The sequence below is a fragment of the Eleutherodactylus coqui genome, unplaced genomic scaffold (genome assembly GCF_035609145.1).
Source record: "Eleutherodactylus coqui strain aEleCoq1 unplaced genomic scaffold, aEleCoq1.hap1 HAP1_SCAFFOLD_299, whole genome shotgun sequence".
NCBI lineage: Eukaryota > Metazoa > Chordata > Amphibia > Anura > Eleutherodactylidae > Eleutherodactylus > Eleutherodactylus coqui.
The window spans coordinates 120,802-143,590 of NW_027101738.1; the positions used below are offsets into that span (position 1 = coordinate 120,802).

The 22,789-nt window shown below is 47.3% G+C and overlaps 8 non-coding genes across 8 annotated transcripts; all 8 read right to left on the reverse strand.

The window, feature by feature from the left end:
• Positions 1-2,238: 2,238 nt before the first annotated feature.
• On the reverse strand, positions 2,239-2,429 carry LOC136590972 (U2 spliceosomal RNA). Its single transcript, XR_010787836.1, has one exon. It is a non-coding gene; the product is annotated as a U2 spliceosomal RNA (small nuclear RNA).
• A 2,659-nt stretch (positions 2,430-5,088) lies between these two features.
• On the reverse strand, positions 5,089-5,279 carry LOC136590974 (U2 spliceosomal RNA). The gene has a single exon (XR_010787838.1). It is a non-coding gene; the product is annotated as a U2 spliceosomal RNA (small nuclear RNA).
• Positions 5,280-7,935: 2,656 nt separating this feature from the next.
• LOC136590975 (U2 spliceosomal RNA) lies at positions 7,936-8,126 on the reverse strand. The gene has a single exon (XR_010787839.1). It is a non-coding gene; the product is annotated as a U2 spliceosomal RNA (small nuclear RNA).
• A 2,650-nt stretch (positions 8,127-10,776) lies between these two features.
• LOC136590976 (U2 spliceosomal RNA) lies at positions 10,777-10,967 on the reverse strand. The gene has a single exon (XR_010787840.1). It is a non-coding gene; the product is annotated as a U2 spliceosomal RNA (small nuclear RNA).
• A 2,665-nt stretch (positions 10,968-13,632) lies between these two features.
• On the reverse strand, positions 13,633-13,823 carry LOC136590977 (U2 spliceosomal RNA). The gene has a single exon (XR_010787841.1). It is a non-coding gene; the product is annotated as a U2 spliceosomal RNA (small nuclear RNA).
• A 2,638-nt stretch (positions 13,824-16,461) lies between these two features.
• Positions 16,462-16,652, reverse strand: LOC136590978 (U2 spliceosomal RNA). The gene has a single exon (XR_010787842.1). It is a non-coding gene; the product is annotated as a U2 spliceosomal RNA (small nuclear RNA).
• Positions 16,653-19,293: 2,641 nt separating this feature from the next.
• Positions 19,294-19,484, reverse strand: LOC136590979 (U2 spliceosomal RNA). Its single transcript, XR_010787843.1, has one exon. It is a non-coding gene; the product is annotated as a U2 spliceosomal RNA (small nuclear RNA).
• Positions 19,485-22,129: 2,645 nt separating this feature from the next.
• On the reverse strand, positions 22,130-22,320 carry LOC136590980 (U2 spliceosomal RNA). Its single transcript, XR_010787844.1, has one exon. It is a non-coding gene; the product is annotated as a U2 spliceosomal RNA (small nuclear RNA).
• Positions 22,321-22,789: the final 469 nt, after the last annotated feature.

The following is a 22,789-nucleotide window of genomic DNA, read 5'->3' on the forward strand; positions in this document are numbered from 1 at the left end:
GCTTCGGCCCCATAGGGCTTTATTGCCTTCCCCTGGGCCAGCATTAGTAGACCCTAGTAAGGAGAATATTAGAGCGGCATGGTCATCCGAAGAACTTAAAAACATACAGCAGGCCTTTTTTGCCCGCCCGCCATACATACATACATACCTACAGATTTTATATTTTTTTTACATATATACATTATATATATATATATATACATACATACATACATACATACATACATACACACACACACACACACACATACACACATATACACACACACATACAATCTTAAATCTATCTTTAATCTATATCTACAAAATCTGTAAATTAGAAATAATCCATATCTATATTCTACATAATTAATAAAGATAGATAGATAGATAGATAGATAGATAGATAGATAGATAGATAGATAGACTCACATACATGCATACATACATACATACTGTATGCAATTGAGCCAGGTGTTTGGAAGGCTGACGATGTCACTCCTTTGTGATGTCATCAATTTAGAAGCATTAATACCGGGCTTGGCAGCCATTTCAGTCAGTCTCTGCTGCAGCTGGGAGACGGGAGATGGTCTTTATTTCCACCAAGAAGCTGCAGAACTACCGGTAACTGCATCATTTTTATTTTATTCAATATAGGTTTTATTGGTTTCATGGAGGGGGGGAAACTTTTGCCTTATCTCAAAGCAATGTAAAAATAACTTTGACAATGAAACTTAATAAATCAATTTCGAGTTGAACTATATCATGTTTGTCTGTGATATTTTATAAGGTCTACAAACAGGGGAATGAGGGGAGGGTAAGGGGGGGGGGGAGTGGTAAGGGAGGGTAGGTATCTATGACACGGGAGAAAGAGAAAATAAAACAAAAAGGGGGGGGGGGGCGGGCTCCGGAATTGTTGTTTCTCTTTACAATTGTGGTTTAAACGTGTTACTCACATGTCCCTGTCTGTAAGCACTTGGTAAATAGGGGTGAGCTCCGGGCATCTATCCATATCGCCCAGGTGTGATACAATTTATCATAGCCTGACGGCTCATCTAGAAGCCTCGTTCTCTCCATACGCTCTATTTCGTGGATCATTGTTATTTTTAGTGGAGTGCATTTTTTATGCAGCACACAAGGGGGAGACAGCGGCCTACCAAAATCTAGTTGGCTGCTGCTGTGGCTTTCTTTTTTTTAAAAAAAGGTAGGTTCCGTTCTTCCATGGTGAGGAATAGGCAGGGAGGTTCCGTTTTTGCCAGCTGGGGAATGCTTATAGGCAAGGCCTTATCCCTGGTGGTGCATGTAACGTTAGACCACGTTTCAGCATTCAGTCAGTCAGTGGCTGACAAACGAGCTCCATGCAAGTTTACATTAAACAGACACATTTCTTTCTTTACTGTATTGACTGCGGTCTGTAATCGAGCGGTTGAACTGTTTCTGTGTCCATGCATTGAATAAAGCAATACATCCTTGTAAAGTAGACGTCCGTTCGTTGGAGTTCTTTGCTCCCCGAGTGTTGCTCCATCTCTAAACGTTGGCCTGGATCTTCATGGACGAATACTGCCCATCCCACGTGGAGCGTGTATCTCAGCCCGCGTGGAGTGCTGCAGTCCAATGAGGTATTCCGTGCTACATAGCAAGCCTTGGGCCTGTGTGATTGGGGGTCCGCTGCTGTCTGTCCACTCTGAAGCGCGCATCCGGGGCCGGCCGCTTTTCGACTACCAGCGACTGCAGGTCACACACACAGGCTGGTTGGAATGGCCTAGCATTATCCTGATCTGGAGGTGTAACTTGAAGCTGCGGGGCCCGAGTACAAAGTCTGGAACTGGGCCCCCAAACTATAAAGCTTCATTGATAGCATTGGTTTACAATGTGGGGAAGAGAGACTTTATGGGCCCCCTGGGGCTCCGGGCCCCCTGCACATACACCCATGACCCGAATACGTGAAGCATACAGACGCAGGCTGCCAGGATACGCTGTGCCTGCCCGATGTTTCCAACTTGGCTATTAGCGCAGCGGTAGGTACGAACTATAGAGTGCGGCTGCCATATGAACTGGTGTGTGTGTTGTTTTGCTTCCAGTTGTACCTGTGCTGTGCACACTCTGGCAGACGCAGCTGCTCAGTGGATACAATGTTGCGAGCAGACGGGCTGAGTGTCAATCAAAGTGCTTGGGTGGTGGTAGCAGCAGCCGCCACAGCTGCGCTGCACCTCTTGCTCGTCAGTTTTGTTTTTCTGCTTTTGGAAACTGCTGTAGGAAAGGGGGTGCACCGGTCCTGGAGGTACTGCAATACCAGGTCAATGCGTGGAGTGGACAGAGCAAGCTCTTTTTCCAGCTCCCTGTTCTAAAAATCCATTTAATATATGGTCCCCAGATAGGGGACGTATCAGATATTAAACTGATAAGAACAGATACTACACTTGATCTTAGCCAAAAGGCCGAGAAGCGATAACCCGAAATGGGTTTCACCTGTAGCCCGGTCCGCCCAACTCCACTTCCAAGGCTTGAGGCAACACGCTCAGCCAGCACTCTGGGCGCACCCACAATGCACCCAGGCAGCTGGGAGAGCTATGAAAACTTTCCATAGCCCCGCCCCACGCCTTCTCAACCGCGCCCAGCCTCACACCCTCAGTCCTTCCTCTTGCACCGTGCTCACGCATCCTAGGCTTGCAGAGCCTGCTGCTGCAGGACTCGTCAGCTCCCTACAAACGAGGGTTAAGCCGGCGATGACACTAGAAGCAAGCACTAGTTTGTCTCTGAAGGTGCGTCGGCCGGTCGGTTGGAGGGATCTCTTCGGCCAGCCGCATTTCGAGTAGGGACGGATGGAAACTTTTTACCTAAAATAAGGGAAATTGGCTTCGGCCCCATAGGGCTTTATTGCCTTCCCCTGGGCCAGCATTAGTAGACCCTAGTAAGGAGAATATTAGAGCGGCATGGTCATCCGAAGAACTTAAAAACATACAGCAGGCCTTTTTTGCCCGCCCGCCATACATACATACATACCTACAGATTTTATATTTTTTTTACATATATACATTATATATATATATATATACATACATACATACATACATACATACATACATACACACACACACACACACACATACACACATATACACACACACATACAATCTTAAATCTATCTTTAATCTATATCTACAAAATCTGTAAATTAGAAATAATCCATATCTATATTCTACATAATTAATAAAGATAGATAGATAGATAGATAGATAGATAGATAGATAGATAGATAGATAGATAGATAGACTCACATACATGCATACATACATACATACTGTATGCAATTGAGCCAGGTGTTTGGAAGGCTGACGATGTCACTCCTTTGTGATGTCATCAATTTAGAAGCATTAATACCGGGCTTGGCAGCCATTTCAGTCAGTCTCTGCTGCAGCTGGGAGACGGGAGATGGTCTTTATTTCCACCAAGAAGCTGCAGAACTACCGGTAACTGCATCATTTTTATTTTATTCAATATAGGTTTTATTGGTTTCATGGAGGGGGGGAAACTTTTGCCTTATCTCAAAGCAATGTAAAAATAACTTTGACAATGAAACTTAATAAATCAATTTCGAGTTGAACTATATCATGTTTGTCTGTGATATTTTATAAGGTCTACAAACAGGGGAATGAGGGGAGGGTAAGGGGGGGGGGGGAGTGGTAAGGGAGGGTAGGTATCTATGACACGGGAGAAAGAGAAAATAAAACAAAAAGGGGGGGGGGGGGGGCGGGCTCCGGAATTGTTGTTTCTCTTTACAATTGTGGTTTAAACGTGTTACTCACATGTCCCTGTCTGTAACCACTTGGTAAATAGGGGTGAGCTCCGGGCATCTATCCATATCGCCCAGGTGTGATACAATTTATCATAGCCTGACGGCTCATCTAGAAGCCTCGTTCTCTCCATACGCTCTATTTCGTGGATCATTGTTATTTTTAGTGGAGTGCATTTTTTATGCAGCACACAAGGGGGAGACAGCGGCCTACCAAAATCTAGTTGGCTGCTGCTGTGGCTTTCTTTTTTTTAAAAAAAGGTAGGTTCCGTTCTTCCATGGTGAGGAATAGGCAGGGAGGTTCCGTTTTTGCCAGCTGGGGAATGCTTATAGGCAAGGCCTTATCCCTGGTGGTGCATGTAACGTTAGACCACGTTTCAGCATTCAGTCAGTCAGTGGCTGACAAACGAGCTCCATGCAAGTTTACATTAAACAGACACATTTCTTTCTTTACTGTATTGACTGCGGTCTGTAATCGAGCGGTTGAACTGTTTCTGTGTCCATGCATTGAATAAAGCAATACATCCTTGTAAAGTAGACGTCCGTTCGTTGGAGTTCTTTGCTCCCCGAGTGTTGCTCCATCTCTAAACGTTGGCCTGGATCTTCATGGACGAATACTGCCCATCCCACGTGGAGCGTGTATCTCAGCCCGCGTGGAGTGCTGCAGTCCAATGAGGTATTCCGTGCTACATAGCAAGCCTTGGGCCTGTGTGATTGGGGGTCCGCTGCTGTCTGTCCACTCTGAAGCGCGCATCCGGGGCCGGCCGCTTTTCGACTACCAGCGACTGCAGGTCACACACACAGGCTGGTTGGAATGGCCTAGCATTATCCTGATCTGGAGGTGTAACTTGAAGCTGCGGGGCCCGAGTACAAAGTCTGGAACTGGGCCCCCAAACTATAAAGCTTCATTGATAGCATTGGTTTACAATGTGGGGAAGAGAGACTTTATGGGCCCCCTGGGGCTCCGGGCCCCCTGCACATACACCCATGACCCGAATACGTGAAGCATACAGACGCAGGCTGCCAGGATACGCTGTGCCTGCCCGATGTTTCCAACTTGGCTATTAGCGCAGCGGTAGGTACGAACTATAGAGTGCGGCTGCCATATGAACTGGTGTGTGTGTTGTTTTGCTTCCAGTTGTACCTGTGCTGTGCACACTCTGGCAGACGCAGCTGCTCAGTGGATACAATGTTGCGAGCAGACGGGCTGAGTGTCAATCAAAGTGCTTGGGTGGTGGTAGCAGCAGCCGCCACAGCTGCGCTGCACCTCTTGCTCGTCAGTTTTGTTTTTCTGCTTTTGGAAACTGCTGTAGGAAAGGGGGTGCACCGGTCCTGGAGGTACTGCAATACCAGGTCAATGCGTGGAGTGGACAGAGCAAGCTCTTTTTCCAGCTCCCTGTTCTAAAAATCCATTTAATATATGGTCCCCAGATAGGGGACGTATCAGATATTAAACTGATAAGAACAGATACTACACTTGATCTTAGCCAAAAGGCCGAGAAGCGATAACCCGAAATGGGTTTCACCTGTAGCCCGGTCCGCCCAACTCCACTTCCAAGGCTTGAGGCAACACGCTCAGCCAGCACTCTGGGCGCACCCACAATGCACCCAGGCAGCTGGGAGAGCTATGAAAACTTTCCATAGCCCCGCCCCACGCCTTCTCAACCGCGCCCAGCCTCACACCCTCAGTCCTTCCTCTTGCACCGTGCTCACGCATCCTAGGCTTGCAGAGCCTGCTGCTGCAGGACTCGTCAGCTCCCTACAAACGAGGGTTAAGCCGGCGATGACACTAGAAGCAAGCACTAGTTTGTCTCTGAAGGTGCGTCGGCCGGTCGGTTGGAGGGATCTCTTCGGCCAGCCGCATTTCGAGTAGGGACGGATGGAAACTTTTTACCTAAAATAAGGGAAATTGGCTTCGGCCCCATAGGGCTTTATTGCCTTCCCCTGGGCCAGCATTAGTAGACCCTAGTAAGGAGAATATTAGAGCGGCATGGTCATCCGAAGAACTTAAAAACATACAGCAGGCCTTTTTTGCCCGCCCGCCATACATACATACATACCTACAGATTTTATATTTTTTTTACATATATACATTATATATATATATATATACATACATACATACATACATACATACATACATACATACACACACACACACACACACATACACACATATACACACACACATACAATCTTAAATCTATCTTTAATCTATATCTACAAAATCTGTAAATTAGAAATAATCCATATCTATATTCTACATAATTAATAAAGATAGATAGATAGATAGATAGATAGATAGATAGATAGATAGATAGATAGATAGACTCACATACATGCATACATACATACATACTGTATGCAATTGAGCCAGGTGTTTGGAAGGCTGACGATGTCACTCCTTTGTGATGTCATCAATTTAGAAGCATTAATACCGGGCTTGGCAGCCATTTCAGTCAGTCTCTGCTGCAGCTGGGAGACGGGAGATGGTCTTTATTTCCACCAAGAAGCTGCAGAACTACCGGTAACTGCATCATTTTTATTTTATTCAATATAGGTTTTATTGGTTTCATGGAGGGGGGGAAACTTTTGCCTTATCTCAAAGCAATGTAAAAATAACTTTGACAATGAAACTTAATAAATCAATTTCGAGTTGAACTATATCATGTTTGTCTGTGATATTTTATAAGGTCTACAAACAGGGGAATGAGGGGAGGGTAAGGGGGGGGGGGAGTGGTAAGGGAGGGTAGGTATCTATGACACGGGAGAAAGAGAAAATAAAACAAAAAGGGGGGGGGGGGGCGGGCTCCGGAATTGTTGTTTCTCTTTACAATTGTGGTTTAAACGTGTTACTCACATGTCCCTGTCTGTAACCACTTGGTAAATAGGGGTGAGCTCCGGGCATCTATCCATATCGCCCAGGTGTGATACAATTTATCATAGCCTGACGGCTCATCTAGAAGCCTCGTTCTCTCCATACGCTCTATTTCGTGGATCATTGTTATTTTTAGTGGAGTGCATTTTTTATGCAGCACACAAGGGGGAGACAGCGGCCTACCAAAATCTAGTTGGCTGCTGCTGTGGCTTTCTTTTTTTTAAAAAAAGGTAGGTTCCGTTCTTCCATGGTGAGGAATAGGCAGGGAGGTTCCGTTTTTGCCAGCTGGGGAATGCTTATAGGCAAGGCCTTATCCCTGGTGGTGCATGTAACGTTAGACCACGTTTCAGCATTCAGTCAGTCAGTGGCTGACAAACGAGCTCCATGCAAGTTTACATTAAACAGACACATTTCTTTCTTTACTGTATTGACTGCGGTCTGTAATCGAGCGGTTGAACTGTTTCTGTGTCCATGCATTGAATAAAGCAATACATCCTTGTAAAGTAGACGTCCGTTCGTTGGAGTTCTTTGCTCCCCGAGTGTTGCTCCATCTCTAAACGTTGGCCTGGATCTTCATGGACGAATACTGCCCATCCCACGTGGAGCGTGTATCTCAGCCCGCGTGGAGTGCTGCAGTCCAATGAGGTATTCCGTGCTACATAGCAAGCCTTGGGCCTGTGTGATTGGGGGTCCGCTGCTGTCTGTCCACTCTGAAGCGCGCATCCGGGGCCGGCCGCTTTTCGACTACCAGCGACTGCAGGTCACACACACAGGCTGGTTGGAATGGCCTAGCATTATCCTGATCTGGAGGTGTAACTTGAAGCTGCGGGGCCCGAGTACAAAGTCTGGAACTGGGCCCCCAAACTATAAAGCTTCATTGATAGCATTGGTTTACAATGTGGGGAAGAGAGACTTTATGGGCCCCCTGGGGCTCCGGGCCCCCTGCACATACACCCATGACCCGAATACGTGAAGCATACAGACGCAGGCTGCCAGGATACGCTGTGCCTGCCCGATGTTTCCAACTTGGCTATTAGCGCAGCGGTAGGTACGAACTATAGAGTGCGGCTGCCATATGAACTGGTGTGTGTGTTGTTTTGCTTCCAGTTGTACCTGTGCTGTGCACACTCTGGCAGACGCAGCTGCTCAGTGGATACAATGTTGCGAGCAGACGGGCTGAGTGTCAATCAAAGTGCTTGGGTGGTGGTAGCAGCAGCCGCCACAGCTGCGCTGCACCTCTTGCTCGTCAGTTTTGTTTTTCTGCTTTTGGAAACTGCTGTAGGAAAGGGGGTGCACCGGTCCTGGAGGTACTGCAATACCAGGTCAATGCGTGGAGTGGACAGAGCAAGCTCTTTTTCCAGCTCCCTGTTCTAAAAATCCATTTAATATATGGTCCCCAGATAGGGGACGTATCAGATATTAAACTGATAAGAACAGATACTACACTTGATCTTAGCCAAAAGGCCGAGAAGCGATAACCCGAAATGGGTTTCACCTGTAGCCCGGTCCGCCCAACTCCACTTCCAAGGCTTGAGGCAACACGCTCAGCCAGCACTCTGGGCGCACCCACAATGCACCCAGGCAGCTGGGAGAGCTATGAAAACTTTCCATAGCCCCGCCCCACGCCTTCTCAACCGCGCCCAGCCTCACACCCTCAGTCCTTCCTCTTGCACCGTGCTCACGCATCCTAGGCTTGCAGAGCCTGCTGCTGCAGGACTCGTCAGCTCCCTACAAACGAGGGTTAAGCCGGCGATGACACTAGAAGCAAGCACTAGTTTGTCTCTGAAGGTGCGTCGGCCGGTCGGTTGGAGGGATCTCTTCGGCCAGCCGCATTTCGAGTAGGGACGGATGGAAACTTTTTACCTAAAATAAGGGAAATTGGCTTCGGCCCCATAGGGCTTTATTGCCTTCCCCTGGGCCAGCATTAGTAGACCCTAGTAAGGAGAATATTAGAGCGGCATGGTCATCCGAAGAACTTAAAAACATACAGCAGGCCTTTTTTGCCCGCCCGCCATACATACATACATACCTACAGATTTTATATTTTTTTTACATATATACATTATATATATATATATATACATACATACATACATACATACATACATACATACATACACACACACACACACACACATACACACATATACACACACACATACAATCTTAAATCTATCTTTAATCTATATCTATAAAATCTGTAAATTAGAAATAATCCATATCTATATTCTACATAATTAATAAAGATAGATAGATAGATAGATAGATAGATAGATAGATAGATAGATAGACTCACATACATGCATACATACATACATACTGTATGCAATTGAGCCAGGTGTTTGGAAGGCTGACGATGTCACTCCTTTGTGATGTCATCAATTTAGAAGCATTAATACCGGGCTTGGCAGCCATTTCAGTCAGTCTCTGCTGCAGCTGGGAGACGGGAGATGGTCTTTATTTCCACCAAGAAGCTGCAGAACTACCGGTAACTGCATCATTTTTATTTTATTCAATATAGGTTTTATTGGTTTCATGGAGGGGGGGAAACTTTTGCCTTATCTCAAAGCAATGTAAAAATAACTTTGACAATGAAACTTAATAAATCAATTTCGAGTTGAACTATATCATGTTTGTCTGTGATATTTTATAAGGTCTACAAACAGGGGAATGAGGGGAGGGTAAGGGGGGGGGGGAGTGGTAAGGGAGGGTAGGTATCTATGACACGGGAGAAAGAGAAAATAAAACAAAAAGGGGGGGGGGGGGGGCGGGCTCCGGAATTGTTGTTTCTCTTTACAATTGTGGTTTAAACGTGTTACTCACATGTCCCTGTCTGTAACCACTTGGTAAATAGGGGTGAGCTCCGGGCATCTATCCATATCGCCCAGGTGTGATACAATTTATCATAGCCTGACGGCTCATCTAGAAGCCTCGTTCTCTCCATACGCTCTATTTCGTGGATCATTGTTATTTTTAGTGGAGTGCATTTTTTATGCAGCACACAAGGGGGAGACAGCGGCCTACCAAAATCTAGTTGGCTGCTGCTGTGGCTTTCTTTTTTTTAAAAAAAGGTAGGTTCCGTTCTTCCATGGTGAGGAATAGGCAGGGAGGTTCCGTTTTTGCCAGCTGGGGAATGCTTATAGGCAAGGCCTTATCCCTGGTGGTGCATGTAACGTTAGACCACGTTTCAGCATTCAGTCAGTCAGTGGCTGACAAACGAGCTCCATGCAAGTTTACATTAAACAGACACATTTCTTTCTTTACTGTATTGACTGCGGTCTGTAATCGAGCGGTTGAACTGTTTCTGTGTCCATGCATTGAATAAAGCAATACATCCTTGTAAAGTAGACGTCCGTTCGTTGGAGTTCTTTGCTCCCCGAGTGTTGCTCCATCTCTAAACGTTGGCCTGGATCTTCATGGACGAATACTGCCCATCCCACGTGGAGCGTGTATCTCAGCCCGCGTGGAGTGCTGCAGTCCAATGAGGTATTCCGTGCTACATAGCAAGCCTTGGGCCTGTGTGATTGGGGGTCCGCTGCTGTCTGTCCACTCTGAAGCGCGCATCCGGGGCCGGCCGCTTTTCGACTACCAGCGACTGCAGGTCACACACACAGGCTGGTTGGAATGGCCTAGCATTATCCTGATCTGGAGGTGTAACTTGAAGCTGCGGGGCCCGAGTACAAAGTCTGGAACTGGGCCCCCAAACTATAAAGCTTCATTGATAGCATTGGTTTACAATGTGGGGAAGAGAGACTTTATGGGCCCCCTGGGGCTCCGGGCCCCCTGCACATACACCCATGACCCGAATACGTGAAGCATACAGACGCAGGCTGCCAGGATACGCTGTGCCTGCCCGATGTTTCCAACTTGGCTATTAGCGCAGCGGTAGGTACGAACTATAGAGTGCGGCTGCCATATGAACTGGTGTGTGTGTTGTTTTGCTTCCAGTTGTACCTGTGCTGTGCACACTCTGGCAGACGCAGCTGCTCAGTGGATACAATGTTGCGAGCAGACGGGCTGAGTGTCAATCAAAGTGCTTGGGTGGTGGTAGCAGCAGCCGCCACAGCTGCGCTGCACCTCTTGCTCGTCAGTTTTGTTTTTCTGCTTTTGGAAACTGCTGTAGGAAAGGGGGTGCACCGGTCCTGGAGGTACTGCAATACCAGGTCAATGCGTGGAGTGGACAGAGCAAGCTCTTTTTCCAGCTCCCTGTTCTAAAAATCCATTTAATATATGGTCCCCAGATAGGGGACGTATCAGATATTAAACTGATAAGAACAGATACTACACTTGATCTTAGCCAAAAGGCCGAGAAGCGATAACCCGAAATGGGTTTCACCTGTAGCCCGGTCCGCCCAACTCCACTTCCAAGGCTTGAGGCAACACGCTCAGCCAGCACTCTGGGCGCACCCACAATGCACCCAGGCAGCTGGGAGAGCTATGAAAACTTTCCATAGCCCCGCCCCACGCCTTCTCAACCGCGCCCAGCCTCACACCCTCAGTCCTTCCTCTTGCACCGTGCTCACGCATCCTAGGCTTGCAGAGCCTGCTGCTGCAGGACTCGTCAGCTCCCTACAAACGAGGGTTAAGCCGGCGATGACACTAGAAGCAAGCACTAGTTTGTCTCTGAAGGTGCGTCGGCCGGTCGGTTGGAGGGATCTCTTCGGCCAGCCGCATTTCGAGTAGGGACGGATGGAAACTTTTTACCTAAAATAAGGGAAATTGGCTTCGGCCCCATAGGGCTTTATTGCCTTCCCCTGGGCCAGCATTAGTAGACCCTAGTAAGGAGAATATTAGAGCGGCATGGTCATCCGAAGAACTTAAAAACATACAGCAGGCCTTTTTTGCCCGCCCGCCATACATACATACATACCTACAGATTTTATATTTTTTTTACATATATACATTATATATATATATATACATACATACATACATACATACATACATACACACACACACACACACACACACACACACACACACACACACACACATACACACATATACACACACACATACAATCTTAAATCTATCTTTAATCTATATCTACAAAATCTGTAAATTAGAAATAATCCATATCTATATTCTACATAATTAATAAAGATAGATAGATAGATAGATAGATAGATAGATAGATAGATAGATAGACTCACATACATGCATACATACATACATACTGTATGCAATTGAGCCAGGTGTTTGGAAGGCTGACGATGTCACTCCTTTGTGATGTCATCAATTTAGAAGCATTAATACCGGGCTTGGCAGCCATTTCAGTCAGTCTCTGCTGCAGCTGGGAGACGGGAGATGGTCTTTATTTCCACCAAGAAGCTGCAGAACTACCGGTAACTGCATCATTTTTATTTTATTCAATATAGGTTTTATTGGTTTCATGGAGGGGGGGAAACTTTTGCCTTATCTCAAAGCAATGTAAAAATAACTTTGACAATGAAACTTAATAAATCAATTTCGAGTTGAACTATATCATGTTTGTCTGTGATATTTTATAAGGTCTACAAACAGGGGAATGAGGGGAGGGTAAGGGGGGGGGGAGTGGTAAGGGAGGGTAGGTATCTATGACACGGGAGAAAGAGAAAATAAAACAAAAAGGGGGGGGGGGGGGGCGGGCTCCGGAATTGTTGTTTCTCTTTACAATTGTGGTTTAAACGTGTTACTCACATGTCCCTGTCTGTAACCACTTGGTAAATAGGGGTGAGCTCCGGGCATCTATCCATATCGCCCAGGTGTGATACAATTTATCATAGCCTGACGGCTCATCTAGAAGCCTCGTTCTCTCCATACGCTCTATTTCGTGGATCATTGTTATTTTTAGTGGAGTGCATTTTTTATGCAGCACACAAGGGGGAGACAGCGGCCTACCAAAATCTAGTTGGCTGCTGCTGTGGCTTTCTTTTTTTTAAAAAAAGGTAGGTTCCGTTCTTCCATGGTGAGGAATAGGCAGGGAGGTTCCGTTTTTGCCAGCTGGGGAATGCTTATAGGCAAGGCCTTATCCCTGGTGGTGCATGTAACGTTAGACCACGTTTCAGCATTCAGTCAGTCAGTGGCTGACAAACGAGCTCCATGCAAGTTTACATTAAACAGACACATTTCTTTCTTTACTGTATTGACTGCGGTCTGTAATCGAGCGGTTGAACTGTTTCTGTGTCCATGCATTGAATAAAGCAATACATCCTTGTAAAGTAGACGTCCGTTCGTTGGAGTTCTTTGCTCCCCGAGTGTTGCTCCATCTCTAAACGTTGGCCTGGATCTTCATGGACGAATACTGCCCATCCCACGTGGAGCGTGTATCTCAGCCCGCGTGGAGTGCTGCAGTCCAATGAGGTATTCCGTGCTACATAGCAAGCCTTGGGCCTGTGTGATTGGGGGTCCGCTGCTGTCTGTCCACTCTGAAGCGCGCATCCGGGGCCGGCCGCTTTTCGACTACCAGCGACTGCAGGTCACACACACAGGCTGGTTGGAATGGCCTAGCATTATCCTGATCTGGAGGTGTAACTTGAAGCTGCGGGGCCCGAGTACAAAGTCTGGAACTGGGCCCCCAAACTATAAAGCTTCATTGATAGCATTGGTTTACAATGTGGGGAAGAGAGACTTTATGGGCCCCCTGGGGCTCCGGGCCCCCTGCACATACACCCATGACCCGAATACGTGAAGCATACAGACGCAGGCTGCCAGGATACGCTGTGCCTGCCCGATGTTTCCAACTTGGCTATTAGCGCAGCGGTAGGTACGAACTATAGAGTGCGGCTGCCATATGAACTGGTGTGTGTGTTGTTTTGCTTCCAGTTGTACCTGTGCTGTGCACACTCTGGCAGACGCAGCTGCTCAGTGGATACAATGTTGCGAGCAGACGGGCTGAGTGTCAATCAAAGTGCTTGGGTGGTGGTAGCAGCAGCCGCCACAGCTGCGCTGCACCTCTTGCTCGTCAGTTTTGTTTTTCTGCTTTTGGAAACTGCTGTAGGAAAGGGGGTGCACCGGTCCTGGAGGTACTGCAATACCAGGTCAATGCGTGGAGTGGACAGAGCAAGCTCTTTTTCCAGCTCCCTGTTCTAAAAATCCATTTAATATATGGTCCCCAGATAGGGGACGTATCAGATATTAAACTGATAAGAACAGATACTACACTTGATCTTAGCCAAAAGGCCGAGAAGCGATAACCCGAAATGGGTTTCACCTGTAGCCCGGTCCGCCCAACTCCACTTCCAAGGCTTGAGGCAACACGCTCAGCCAGCACTCTGGGCGCACCCACAATGCACCCAGGCAGCTGGGAGAGCTATGAAAACTTTCCATAGCCCCGCCCCACGCCTTCTCAACCGCGCCCAGCCTCACACCCTCAGTCCTTCCTCTTGCACCGTGCTCACGCATCCTAGGCTTGCAGAGCCTGCTGCTGCAGGACTCGTCAGCTCCCTACAAACGAGGGTTAAGCCGGCGATGACACTAGAAGCAAGCACTAGTTTGTCTCTGAAGGTGCGTCGGCCGGTCGGTTGGAGGGATCTCTTCGGCCAGCCGCATTTCGAGTAGGGACGGATGGAAACTTTTTACCTAAAATAAGGGAAATTGGCTTCGGCCCCATAGGGCTTTATTGCCTTCCCCTGGGCCAGCATTAGTAGACCCTAGTAAGGAGAATATTAGAGCGGCATGGTCATCCGAAGAACTTAAAAACATACAGCAGGCCTTTTTTGCCCGCCCGCCATACATACATACATACCTACAGATTTTATATTTTTTTTACATATATACATTATATATATATATATATACATACATACATACATACATACATACATACATACACACACACACACACACACATACACACATATACACACACACATACAATCTTAAATCTATCTTTAATCTATATCTACAAAATCTGTAAATTAGAAATAATCCATATCTATATTCTACATAATTAATAAAGATAGATAGATAGATAGATAGATAGATAGATAGATAGACTCACATACATGCATACATACATACATACTGTATGCAATTGAGCCAGGTGTTTGGAAGGCTGACGATGTCACTCCTTTGTGATGTCATCAATTTAGAAGCATTAATACCGGGCTTGGCAGCCATTTCAGTCAGTCTCTGCTGCAGCTGGGAGACGGGAGATGGTCTTTATTTCCACCAAGAAGCTGCAGAACTACCGGTAACTGCATCATTTTTATTTTATTCAATATAGGTTTTATTGGTTTCATGGAGGGGGGGAAACTTTTGCCTTATCTCAAAGCAATGTAAAAATAACTTTGACAATGAAACTTAATAAATCAATTTCGAGTTGAACTATATCATGTTTGTCTGTGATATTTTATAAGGTCTACAAACAGGGGAATGAGGGGAGGGTAAGGGGGGGGGGGAGTGGTAAGGGAGGGTAGGTATCTATGACACGGGAGAAAGAGAAAATAAAACAAAAAGGGGGGGGGGGGGGGCGGGCTCCGGAATTGTTGTTTCTCTTTACAATTGTGGTTTAAACGTGTTACTCACATGTCCCTGTCTGTAACCACTTGGTAAATAGGGGTGAGCTCCGGGCATCTATCCATATCGCCCAGGTGTGATACAATTTATCATAGCCTGACGGCTCATCTAGAAGCCTCGTTCTCTCCATACGCTCTATTTCGTGGATCATTGTTATTTTTAGTGGAGTGCATTTTTTATGCAGCACACAAGGGGGAGACAGCGGCCTACCAAAATCTAGTTGGCTGCTGCTGTGGCTTTCTTTTTTTTAAAAAAAGGTAGGTTCCGTTCTTCCATGGTGAGGAATAGGCAGGGAGGTTCCGTTTTTGCCAGCTGGGGAATGCTTATAGGCAAGGCCTTATCCCTGGTGGTGCATGTAACGTTAGACCACGTTTCAGCATTCAGTCAGTCAGTGGCTGACAAACGAGCTCCATGCAAGTTTACATTAAACAGACACATTTCTTTCTTTACTGTATTGACTGCGGTCTGTAATCGAGCGGTTGAACTGTTTCTGTGTCCATGCATTGAATAAAGCAATACATCCTTGTAAAGTAGACGTCCGTTCGTTGGAGTTCTTTGCTCCCCGAGTGTTGCTCCATCTCTAAACGTTGGCCTGGATCTTCATGGACGAATACTGCCCATCCCACGTGGAGCGTGTATCTCAGCCCGCGTGGAGTGCTGCAGTCCAATGAGGTATTCCGTGCTACATAGCAAGCCTTGGGCCTGTGTGATTGGGGGTCCGCTGCTGTCTGTCCACTCTGAAGCGCGCATCCGGGGCCGGCCGCTTTTCGACTACCAGCGACTGCAGGTCACACACACAGGCTGGTTGGAATGGCCTAGCATTATCCTGATCTGGAGGTGTAACTTGAAGCTGCGGGGCCCGAGTACAAAGTCTGGAACTGGGCCCCCAAACTATAAAGCTTCATTGATAGCATTGGTTTACAATGTGGGGAAGAGAGACTTTATGGGCCCCCTGGGGCTCCGGGCCCCCTGCACATACACCCATGACCCGAATACGTGAAGCATACAGACGCAGGCTGCCAGGATACGCTGTGCCTGCCCGATGTTTCCAACTTGGCTATTAGCGCAGCGGTAGGTACGAACTATAGAGTGCGGCTGCCATATGAACTGGTGTGTGTGTTGTTTTGCTTCCAGTTGTACCTGTGCTGTGCACACTCTGGCAGACGCAGCTGCTCAGTGGATACAATGTTGCGAGCAGACGGGCTGAGTGTCAATCAAAGTGCTTGGGTGGTGGTAGCAGCAGCCGCCACAGCTGCGCTGCACCTCTTGCTCGTCAGTTTTGTTTTTCTGCTTTTGGAAACTGCTGTAGGAAAGGGGGTGCACCGGTCCTGGAGGTACTGCAATACCAGGTCAATGCGTGGAGTGGACAGAGCAAGCTCTTTTTCCAGCTCCCTGTTCTAAAAATCCATTTAATATATGGTCCCCAGATAGGGGACGTATCAGATATTAAACTGATAAGAACAGATACTACACTTGATCTTAGCCAAAAGGCCGAGAAGCGATAACCCGAAATGGGTTTCACCTGTAGCCCGGTCCGCCCAACTCCACTTCCAAGGCTTGAGGCAACACGCTCAGCCAGCACTCTGGGCGCACCCACAATGCACCCAGGCAGCTGGGAGAGCTATGAAAACTTTCCATAGCCCCGCCCCACGCCTTCTCAACCGCGCCCAGCCTCACACCCTCAGTCCTTCCTCTTGCACCGTGCTCACGCATCCTAGGCTTGCAGAGCCTGCTGCTGCAGGACTCGTCAGCTCCCTACAAACGAGGGTTAAGCCGGCGATGACACTAGAAGCAAGCACTAGTTTGTCTCTGAAGGTGCGTCGGCCGGTCGGTTGGAGGGATCTCTTCGGCCAGCCGCATTTCGAGTAGGGACGGATGGAAACTTTTTACCTAAAATAAGGGAAATTGGCTTCGGCCCCATAGGGCTTTATTGCCTTCCCCTGGGCCAGCATTAGTAGACCCTAGTAAGGAGAATATTAGAGCGGCATGGTCATCCGAAGAACTTAAAAACATACAGCAGGCCTTTTTTGCCCGCCCGCCATACATACATACATACCTACAGATTTTATATTTTTTTTACATATATACATTATATATATATATATATACATACATACATACATACATACATACATACATACATACACACACACACACACACACATACACACATATACACACACACATACAATCTTAAATCTATCTTTAATCTATATCTACAAAATCTGTAAATTAGAAATAATCCATATCTATATTCTACATAATTAATAAAGATAGATAGATAGATAGATAGATAGATAGATAGATAGATAGACTCACATACATGCATACATACATACATACTGTATGCAATTGAGCCAGGTGTTTGGAAGGCTGACGATGTCACTCCTTTGTGATGTCATCAATTTAGAAGCATTAATACCGGGCTTGGCAGCCATTTCAGTCAGTCTCTGCTGCAGCTGGGAGACGGGAGATGGTCTTTATTTCCACCAAGAAGCTGCAGAACTACCGGTAACTGCATCATTTTTATTTTATTCAATATAGGTTTTATTGGTTTCATGGAGGGGGGGAAACTTTTGCCTTATCTCAAAGCAATGTAAAAATAACTTTGACAATGAAACTTAATAAATCAATTTCGAGTTGAACTATATCATGTTTGTCTGTGATATTTTATAAGGTCTACAAACAGGGGAATGAGGGGAGGGTAAGGGGGGGGGGGAGTGGTAAGGGAGGGTAGGTATCTATGACACGGGAGAAAGAGAAAATAAAACAAAAAGGGGGGGGGGGGGGCGGGCTCCGGAATTGTTGTTTCTCTTTACAATTGTGGTTTAAACGTGTTACTCACATGTCCCTGTCTGTAACCACTTGGTAAATAGGGGTGAGCTCCGGGCATCTATATCGCCCAGGTGTGATACAATTTATCATAGCCTGACGGCTCATCTAGAAGCCTCGTTCTCTCCATACGCTCTATTTCGTGGATCATTGTTATTTTTAGTGGAGTGCATTTTTTATGCAGCACACAAGGGGGAGACAGCGGCCTACCAAAATCTAGTTGGCTGCTGCTGTGGCTTTCTTTTTTTTAAAAAAAGGTAGGTTCCGTTCTTCCATGGTGAGGAATAGGCAGGGAGGTTCCGTTTTTGCCAGCTGGGGAATGCTTATAGGCAAGGCCTTATCCCTGGTGGTGCATGTAACGTTAGACCACGTTTCAGCATTCAGTCAGTCAGTGGCTGACAAACGAGCTCCATGCAAGTTTACATTAAACAGACACATTTCTTTCTTTACTGTATTGACTGCGGTCTGTAATCGAGCGGTTGAACTGTTTCTGTGTCCATGCATTGAATAAAGCAATACATCCTTGTAAAGTAGACGTCCGTTCGTTGGAGTTCTTTGCTCCCCGAGTGTTGCTCCATCTCTAAACGTTGGCCTGGATCTTCATGGACGAATACTGCCCATCCCACGTGGAGCGTGTATCTCAGCCCGCGTGGAGTGCTGCAGTCCAATGAGGTATTCCGTGCTACATAGCAAGCCTTGGGCCTGTGTGATTGGGGGTCCGCTGCTGTCTGTCCACTCTGAAGCGCGCATCCGGGGCCGGCCGCTTTTCGACTACCAGCGACTGCAGGTCACACACACAGGCTGGTTGGAATGGCCTAGCATTATCCTGATCTGGAGGTGTAACTTGAAGCTGCGGGGCCCGAGTACAAAGTCTGGAACTGGGCCCCCAAACTATAAAGCTTCATTGATAGCATTGGTTTACAATGTGGGGAAGAGAGACTTTATGGGCCCCCTGGGGCTCCGGGCCCCCTGCACATACACCCATGACCCGAATACGTGAAGCATACAGACGCAGGCTGCCAGGATACGCTGTGCCTGCCCGATGTTTCCAACTTGGCTATTAGCGCAGCGGTAGGTACGAACTATAGAGTGCGGCTGCCATATGAACTGGTGTGTGTGTTGTTTTGCTTCCAGTTGTACCTGTGCTGTGCACACTCTGGCAGACGCAGCTGCTCAGTGGATACAATGTTGCGAGCAGACGGGCTGAGTGTCAATCAAAGTGCTTGGGTGGTGGTAGCAGCAGCCGCCACAGCTGCGCTGCACCTCTTGCTCGTCAGTTTTGTTTTTCTGCTTTTGGAAACTGCTGTAGGAAAGGGGGTGCACCGGTCCTGGAGGTACTGCAATACCAGGTCAATGCGTGGAGTGGACAGAGCAAGCTCTTTTTCCAGCTCCCTGTTCTAAAAATCCATTTAATATATGGTCCCCAGATAGGGGACGTATCAGATATTAAACTGATAAGAACAGATACTACACTTGATCTTAGCCAAAAGGCCGAGAAGCGATAACCCGAAATGGGTTTCACCTGTAGCCCGGTCCGCCCAACTCCACTTCCAAGGCTTGAGGCAACACGCTCAGCCAGCACTCTGGGCGCACCCACAATGCACCCAGGCAGCTGGGAGAGCTATGAAAACTTTCCATAGCCCCGCCCCACGCCTTCTCAACCGCGCCCAGCCTCACACCCTCAGTCCTTCCTCTTGCACCGTGCTCACGCATCCTAGGCTTGCAGAGCCTGCTGCTGCAGGACTCGTCAGCTCCCTACAAACGAGGGTTAAGCCGGCGATGACACTAGAAGCAAGCACTAGTTTGTCTCTGAAGGTGCGTCGGCCGGTCGGTTGGAGGGATCTCTTCGGCCAGCCGCATTTCGAGTAGGGACGGATGGAAACTTTTTACCTAAAATAAGGGAAATTGGCTTCGGCCCCATAGGGCTTTATTGCCTTCCCCTGGGCCAGCATTAGTAGACCCTAGTAAGGAGAATATTAGAGCGGCATGGTCATCCGAAGAACTTAAAAACATACAGCAGGCCTTTTTTGCCCGCCCGCCATACATACATACATACCTACAGATTTTATATTTTTTTTACATATATACATTATATATATATATATATACATACATACATACATACATACATACATACATACATACACACACACACACACACACATACACACATATACACACACACATACAATCTTAAATCTATCTTTAATCTATATCTACAAAATCTGTAAATTAGAAATAATCCATATCTATATTCTACATAATTAATAAAGATAGATAGATAGATAGATAGATAGATAGATAGATAGATAGACTCACATACATGCATACATACATACATACTGTATGCAATTGAGCCAGGTGTTTGGAAGGCTGACGATGTCACTCCTTTGTGATGTCATCAATTTAGAAGCATTAATACCGGGCTTGGCAGCCATTTCAGTCAGTCTCTGCTGCAGCTGGGAGACGGGAGATGGTCTTTATTTCCACCAAGAAGCTGCAGAACTACCGGTAACTGCATCATTTTTATTTTATTCAATATAGGTTTTATTGGTTTCATGGAGGGGGGGAAACTTTTGCCTTATCTCAAAGCAATGTAAAAATAACTTTGACAATGAAACTTAATAAATCAATTTCGAGTTGAACTATATCATGTTTGTCTGTGATATTTTATAAGGTCTACAAACAGGGGAATGAGGGGAGGGTAAGGGGGGGGGGGAGTGGTAAGGGAGGGTAGGTATCTATGACACGGGAGAAAGAGAAAATAAAACAAAAAGGGGGGGGGGGGGGCGGGCTCCGGAATTGTTGTTTCTCTTTACAATTGTGGTTTAAACGTGTTACTCACATGTCCCTGTCTGTAACCACTTGGTAAATAGGGGTGAGCTCCGGGCATCTATCCATATCGCCCAGGTGTGATACAATTTATCATAGCCTGACGGCTCATCTAGAAGCCTCGTTCTCTCCATACGCTCTATTTCGTGGATCATTGTTATTTTTAGTGGAGTGCATTTTTTATGCAGCACACAAGGGGGAGACAGCGGCCTACCAAAATCTAGTTGGCTGCTGCTGTGGCTTTCTTTTTTTTAAAAAAAGGTAGGTTCCGTTCTTCCATGGTGAGGAATAGGCAGGGAGGTTCCGTTTTTGCCAGCTGGGGAATGCTTATAGGCAAGGCCTTATCCCTGGTGGTGCATGTAACGTTAGACCACGTTTCAGCATTCAGTCAGTCAGTGGCTGACAAACGAGCTCCATGCAAGTTTACATTAAACAGACACATTTCTTTCTTTACTGTATTGACTGCGGTCTGTAATCGAGCGGTTGAACTGTTTCTGTGTCCATGCATTGAATAAAGCAATACATCCTTGTAAAGTAGACGTCCGTTCGTTGGAGTTCTTTGCTCCCCGAGTGTTGCTCCATCTCTAAACGTTGGCCTGGATCTTCATGGACGAATACTGCCCATCCCACGTGGAGCGTGTATCTCAGCCCGCGTGGAGTGCTGCAGTCCAATGAGGTATTCCGTGCTACATAGCAAGCCTTGGGCCTGTGTGATTGGGGGTCCGCTGCTGTCTGTCCACTCTGAAGCGCGCATCCGGGGCCGGCCGCTTTTCGACTACCAGCGACTGCAGGTCACACACACAGGCTGGTTGGAATGGCCTAGCATTATCCTGATCTGGAGGTGTAACTTGAAGCTGCGGGGCCCGAGTACAAAGTCTGGAACTGGGCCCCCAAACTATAAAGCTTCATTGATAGCATTGGTTTACAATGTGGGGAAGAGAGACTTTATGGGCCCCCTGGGGCTCCGGGCCCCCTGCACATACACCCATGACCCGAATACGTGAAGCATACAGACGCAGGCTGCCAGGATACGCTGTGCCTGCCCGATGTTTCCAACTTGGCTATTAGCGCAGCGGTAGGTACGAACTATAGAGTGCGGCTGCCATATGAACTGGTGTGTGTGTTGTTTTGCTTCCAGTTGTACCTGTGCTGTGCACACTCTGGCAGACGCAGCTGCTCAGTGGATACAATGTTGCGAGCAGACGGGCTGAGTGTCAATCAAAGTGCTTGGGTGGTGGTAGCAGCAGCCGCCACAGCTGCGCTGCACCTCTTGCTCGTCAGTTTTGTTTTTCTGCTTTTGGAAACTGCTGTAGGAAAGGGGGTGCACCGGTCCTGGAGGTACTGCAATACCAGGTCAATGCGTGGAGTGGACAGAGCAAGCTCTTTTTCCAGCTCCCTGTTCTAAAAATCCATTTAATATATGGTCCCCAGATAGGGGACGTATCAGATATTAAACTGATAAGAACAGATACTACACTTGATCTTAGCCAAAAGGCCGAGAAGCGATAACCCGAAATGGGTTTCACCTGTAGCCCGGTCCGCCCAACTCCACTTCCAAGGCTTGAGGCAACACGCTCAGCCAGCACTCTGGGCGCACCCACAATGCACCCAGGCAGCTGGGAGAGCTATGAAAACTTTCCATAGCCCCGCCCCACGCCTTCTCAACCGCGCCCAGCCTCACACCCTCAGTCCTTCCTCTTGCACCGTGCTCACGCATCCTAGGCTTGCAGAGCCTGCTGCTGCAGGACTCGTCAGCTCCCTACAAACGAGGGTTAAGCCGGCGATGACACTAGAAGCAAGCACTAGTTTGTCTCTGAAGGTGCGTCGGCCGGTCGGTTGGAGGGATCTCTTCGGCCAGCCGCATTTCGAGTAGGGACGGATGGAAACTTTTTACCTAAAATAAGGGAAATTGGCTTCGGCCCCATAGGGCTTTATTGCCTTCCCCTGGGCCAGCATTAGTAGACCCTAGTAAGGAG